Below are 7,043 nucleotides of genomic sequence, written 5' to 3'. Positions count from 1 at the left end.
ACTTGGGGTAAAATTAAATGTTGTGAAAAATGTCCACTCTCTCTCTCTACTAATTGACACTGGTTTCATGTATCTGTCTCACTGCTGTAGAAAGTTATTACAAAAAGAAGGTTAATTTTGGACATGCAATTCCCTAATAAGGCACTTGGGGTAAAACGAAAGGTTGTGAAAATGTCCACTCTCCCCCTCTATTGATTGACAGTAGTTTCATGTCTCTGTCTCCCTGCTGTAGAAAGTTATTACAAAAAGAAGGTTCATTTTGGACATACAATTCCCTTTTCTACCAGTAGGGGTAAAATTCAGGGATGTGAAAAATGTCCACTCTCTCCCTCTAATGATTGACACTGGTTTCATGTACCTGTCTTACTGCTGTAGAAAGTTATTACAAAAAGAAGGTTAATTTTGGACATGCAATTCCCTTTTTTAACAGTAGGGGTAAAAAAAAAAGGTTGTGAAAAATGTCCACTGTCCCCCTCTATTGATTGACAGTGGTTTCATGTCTCTGTCTCCCTGCTGTAGAAAGTTATTACAAAAAGAAGGTTCATTTGGACATGCAGTTCCCTTTTTTACCAGTAGGGGTAAAAAGAAAGGTTGTGAAAAATGTCCACTCTCTCTCTCTACTGATTGACACTGGTTTCATGCACCTGTCTCACTGCTGTAGAAAGTTATTACAAAAATAAGGTTAATTTTGGACATGCAATTCCCTAATAAGCCACTTGGGGTAAAACGAAAGGTTGTGAAAAATGTCCACTCTCCCCCTCTATTGATTGACACTGGTTTCATGTCTATGTCTCCCTGCTGTAGAAAGTTATTACAAAAATAATGTACATTCTGGACATGCAATTCCCTTTTCTACCAGTAGGGGTAAAAAGAAAGGTTTTGAAAAATGTCCACTGTCCCCCTCTATTGATTGACAGTGTTTTTTGTCTCTGTCTCCCTGCTGTAGAAAGTTATTACAAAAAGAAGGTTCATTTTGGACATGCAATTCCCTTTTCTACCAGTAAGGGGAAAAAGTAAGGTTGTGAAAAATGTCCACTCTCCTCCTCTCTTGATTGACAGTGGTTTCATGTCTCTGTCTCCCTGCTGTAGAAAGTTATTACAAAAAGAAGGATAATTTTTGACATGCAGTTCCCTAATTAGCCACTTGGGGTAAAATGAAAGGTTGTGAAAAATGTCCACTCTCTCCTTCTACTGATTGACACTTGTTTCATGTCTCTGTCTCCCTGCTGTAGAAAGTTATTACAAAAAGGAGGCTAATTTTGGACATGTAATTCCCTTTTCTACCAGTAGGGGTAAAAAGAAAGGTTGTGAAAAATGTGCACTGTCCCCCTCTATTGATGGACACTGTCTTTATGTCTCTGTCTCCTTGCTGTAGAAAGTTATTACAAAAAGAATGTTAATTTTGGACATGCAATTCCCGTTTCTGCCCGTAGGGGCAAAAAAAGAGGTTGTGAAAAATGTCCACGGTTCCCCACTATTGATTGACACTGTTATCATGTCTATATGCCCTTTAACTAAAAAGCTATTACAAAAACAACGCCTACTGAGCTATAGCAAAAAACGAAGAAAGTTTGCACTTTCCCCACGATCCCTAACTGAAGGCTCTGCTGAGAGCGTTCTCTCCCGGCTTTCTGCACATTGCGACGGCTTGCACGGGGCCATGCTTATTATATCGAGGGAAATATAGTAAAAGAAGGCTGTGGAACATGATCAGCTCTTCCCTTTTGGAGGTCACACTGTTTAGATTTTTGTAGGGCAATTCGTTTTGGAGTTATTGGCGTTTACTGCTGAATGTGTCACGAATATCGAAAACAAAACCAACTTAACCCCGCTGAAACAGGGCCCAATTTTGTATACAGGTTCCAAAAAATCTAGAAATGAAATTAGGTACATCCGACCAAAACATTTGTGAATAAATACAGTAATAAAAAAAGATGAGTCAAAGATTCTTTGGCATTGCAGAATTCACATATATTTTCAATATTCAAATTTAAACGTTCGAGCAATTCCTTAACAGGGTAAATTTTGTGTAATATCTTATAGGATACCTCTCTAATCTTATTATTAAAAACATATTTGTGATTGACCATACTTTTTTCCAGTTAACGTGTTCATATTTAGTAGACCAAAACATTGTCATCCTAATATATTTATTACTACATTTATCTATTACAATATTAATATCTCTAATAAATATTATATCACTACAAAAACTAGTTTGATGATCAATGCTAACAGGTGTTACGTCCATAGGGACTTAAGTGATTCTGTCTTTTGATTTCATTAACCATTGGGTTTACTGTGTGTATGTGTGTAGACTGTGATCTTGTTTCTTTTACTCCTCCTTCCTCTCTCTGCTTGGCAGGCTAATGAGTGCCATCTGACTCCTGTTTAGCTCATTAGCTGGAGTATAAAGGAACCCCCAAGAGCTGCAGTCCAGTGTGAGAGGCTGAGGCGTTCCATCCTTGCAATGGCCATCTTCCAGTTCCAGTGTTGGGATTTTAAGCTCTCGTTTAAACTCTTGTCTGTGTTTGTTGATTGCTTCACCTATAGTGTTAAAGTGAAGTTATTGAGAGTTGCAGATTGTCTGTCCTTTTTGGTTTAACTGCTGAAGTGGAATATTTTTTTCTTGTAGGGAGGTGGATGTCATTTATTTTAGAAATTACCCTTTTTCTCCTGTGTTTGAGTTAGAGAGGAAGTAAGGGAAGTATCTCTGTGCTTTTTCTTTTTGTTTGGTAGGTGAGTTAATACTGAAAACCTTAGTCAGAGGAAACTTTTTATTTATTGTTTTGGCCTTTCCCCTCCCGAAGCCTTATATATTTTTCCATTCTGTTAAACAAAATACCTCTGGTTGTTTGCTCAAACTGGTGTTACTGAGCCTTCTTGTGTGTCAGCCGTGAACTTGGAGACAGAAGTTCTCTCCGTGTTTATTTGTTACCCCCCTTTCACCCCTAGATCTTTGTTTTTAAAGGGGTACGTAACACAGGAGAGAATCCAGGATTTCGCAATAATGATACGACTCTGCCAGGGATTGCATCATAGATAAGAGTATTCTCTTGGCTTCACAGGGATCATAAATTTATTGAGAAATTCAGAAATGTTAAAAGCAGACCTTGTTCATTAAGCAACTGATTAACTAAGAATTCCACTGCCGTTCCATGTCTAATTAAAGATTGACTTTTTTTTTTTGTACAAGATATCTTTATTATTCCATATAAAATATTGGTGCAGTGAAAAGTTATGTTTAAAGATTAATTGCCAAGCCAGCAGTGCCTGCTTATGAAAGTTTGCCATTTTCACTGGGATTTTTTTGTTTCAAATTAAAAATTACATTCTAAAAGAAAATTAATGCCACCCAAAGAGTTAAATATGTAATAGGGGAAAATATTCCAAACATTGTTATTATTTATAATATCATTCCGTAAATAATGTATTTTCTTCTTCCAAATAAAATCATAAAGTATCTTACAATTCCCTGACAACTTTTTTTGGAACATCTGCTGACATAGATATATAAACAGACCTTGAAAGCCCTTCTGCTTTTGAGAGTAGAACACGTCCATAGGGACAGATCTCTCATAAGCCACATATTGAATCTGTTTTAATTTTTTTATTTATTTTATAATAGGGTCAAAATTTAACAGGACTTTAAAAGTAATTTGAACTATCGGGTCCCACCTAGCGAGGACCCCTAAAATGGCGGCTGTCGCGATGCCTGTGCGCAAGGCACAACGGAGGCAGTTGTCACGAACGAAGGACACAAGACAGGTAGTAATTCACACTAAAAATCTTCGTGTGATTTGTGGACGAGTATGACAGAACTAGAGGTGTGCTTAAACCCGTCCTGCACACGCAGGCATTGCAGTGGCTGCCATTTGTGTGTGGAGGGAAGTGGCGATTAATGATTTGAGTTGATTTTCTTATTAACTACTATTATTATCCACTCTCCGTGTACAGTAAAATGTCACCGACAATACACACACACAAATAATAGTAGTAACGTTAGTAGTGATAGTAATAATAAATCATCTTAGGGGTCCTCGCTAGGTGGGACCCGATTGTTCAAGCCTTTTTTCTCGCGATCTTTGACACGAGATGAGGGGTGTATTCATTGTTCAGGCGTCTCCATCTGCTATTTTGCCACACATTAACGGATTTTGCAGGTAGTTAATACGATCTCAAATCTGACGAAGATTTTTAGTGTACATTACTGTCTCGTGTCCTTCGCTCGGGACAAGTGCCTGCGTTGTGCCTTGCGCACAGGCATCGCGACAGCCGCCATCTTAGGGGTCCTCGCTAGGTGGGACCCGATTGTTCAAGGTGCATTTTAAGTGAAGATACGACTCTTTTCTCATGTTTATCTTTTATTTAACATAAACAAACACATATACTTTTATAATAGCGTTCAGTAAGTGAATAATTATGAATTAAATTAATAGTAAATTAAGGCACAATAAATCAAAGGAGATTTTCATTGCAGCAGTTTTTTGTTTAATAGAAAATGGGATATATACAGTACAGACCAAAAGTTTGGACACACCTTCTCATTCAAAGAATATTCTTTATTTTCATGACTATGAAAATTGTAGATTCACACTGAAGGCAACAAAACTATGAATTAACACATGTGGAATTATATACATAACAAGAAAGTGTGAAACAACTGAAAATATGTCATATTGTAGGTTCTTCAAAGTAGCCACCTTTTGCTGTGATTACTGCTTTGCACACTCTTGGCTTTCTCTTGATGAGCTTCAAGAGGTAGTCACCTGAAATGGTCTTCCAACAGTCTTGAAGGAGTTCCCCGAGAGATGCTTAGCACTTGTTGGCCCTTGTGCTCAAATAATTCACCTGCCTCTTTATTTAAAAATAGACTGAGTTTAACAGATAACATTTCTGTCTGTTTGATTGTTTTTATAACAACATACACATAAATCATAACTTGATTTTTTGCAAAAATTGTAAAACGATGCTCTACGGTTAACAGTGATTTTTGATGTTTCCTGCTTCTGTTGTATTCTGAACCCGTTCTGTATGATGTCAAGAAAGTCTTCCAGCATACTGTATATTACAAAGGCAGAGAGGGAAAATACTGTTATTATTATATTACAGTTCCTAAACATTTTTACATTTTTCTTTACCACAGAAGATCTGTCCCGAGACGCTCTCGAGTTATGTTGAGACTGATGATTCCCCAATCTTCCACAATGGACTTCACATAGAATGAACTGTTTCCAGTTTCAGCAAAACAGCAAGAATTTTGAATGGATGACTGCACCTTAGCACTCTTCACTGCCACTGCATGCCTCACCTGGGCCACAGAGAAAACAATGTTGCTGCCTGTACATGGCACAATTAACCTCTGACCTTACAGCTGAATCAATGCAGTAACACTGTTAACTACCAATGATATTGTACCAAATGTTCAGACTGAATATACAGAGGAGAATTGGTCCCCAGTGTTTTTGGTTAGTCTGGTTTCTCCAAAGGTTTTTTTACTCCAGTATCGACATCTTACAGATTTTTCTTTATTAACCACCGTTGCTTTTGGCTTGCTTGCTGTATGTATGACGACTAATGCATTTAGCACCAACTATTAAAACCGTGAGGGTGTTTTTGACCACATAGACACAACAGTATGTCTTTCTGTGAAGATTCTTTGAAAATGTTATGCATTTTGAAAAATGTATAAATGTCTTACATTGATAGTGTGCATATTGCTTGAACATTTATATGTAAAAAAATTGTGTAGAATTATATTATAATTGCAAGTTATAATTAACAATTATAAACTAGCTGGATTTTTAGTTACTTTCAGTGCACAAACAGCCATTATTGACTTACTATTCCTGATTTGTAACTGTTGTACTATTTTATGTACTGTGTTATATGAGTTAAAGTCAATTACAACTGTAATTTCGTCATCATAATGAATTTATGTAGTGTGATAATTGCTGTATGATTTTCTTTGAAAACAATAGTTTCTTAAATAATATACAATCAGCAATTGCAATACATGAACTGCTTGTAAGCAAAACCATATATAACAATATAAGTATACTTATTACAATATTGAAAATAATACGCAAATTTACGTTTTGCAAAAGAAAATAAAGTTTTGCAAACAAAAATTAAAGTATTGAGGAAAATAAATTTGCTTTTTGCAAACAAAAATTAAGAATTGCAAAACATAAATGAAACAATGATTTTGCAATACATAGTTTCCATGGTCATATCTATTAATTTATTTGCAACGCTGCTTTTATTTTGTGTGTCAGTCTAGTTTGAGCTTGCGATACAGTTTCCCCTTTGTGCCTCACTTTTCTGCGCGTCTTGCTTTGTGGCACTGTTTTGACCAAGGGGCAAGGAACTCGACCGGAAGTTGAAGTCAGGTGGGGGCTGCCATCTTTTAGCAGAACTTCACTTGCGTTAGCATTCCCATTGACTCCCATTCATTTTGGCGTCACTTTGACAGCGAATAACTTTACATCTGAGGCGTTTAAAGACTCTGTTTGTCCATTATTTATTTCTAAAGATACACGACAATGTATAAAGGGCTCCATTACCTTCTATGTTACATTATGGCCCCGTAGAAACAGTTTTTGTAAAAAATAGGCTAACGATTGCGTCATAACCACTCGGCTCTCTGTCGCATTACCGTACAGACAGGAGGAGAAGCTCGCAGGCAATTAACTTAATATGGCGTACTGGCGTTACATTTTAAAATACTATACAAAATAATTAATCAGAATACTTACTCCTGCTCACTCACGCCAAAGAGCTCCCCGCTCAAGCTCGCCGTCTCTGCAAGATTAACGATGGCAGTTTTCACGCACAGCCACTTAGAAGATTTACATCTGTCAGACAGGTTGCTGACGTCGTCAAGCTTCGTTTGAGTCTGTGCGTCAGAAACGGAAGTGCTAAAAAACACTAAAACTGGGCTTCATTTGTCTCAATTGAGTTCCAATGGGGTCGCTGTGTCCATTTCTTTTACTGTCTATGGTTTTGACATGGGGGTGGAATCAAAGGACGGGGGTGTGTAC

This window comes from Carassius auratus, chromosome 3 (genome assembly GCF_003368295.1).
Source record: "Carassius auratus strain Wakin chromosome 3, ASM336829v1, whole genome shotgun sequence".
Classification (NCBI taxonomy): Eukaryota; Metazoa; Chordata; class Actinopteri; order Cypriniformes; family Cyprinidae; genus Carassius; species Carassius auratus.
The sequence above is the reverse complement of the archived record's forward strand: the minus strand, read 5'-3'. Positions refer to the sequence as shown.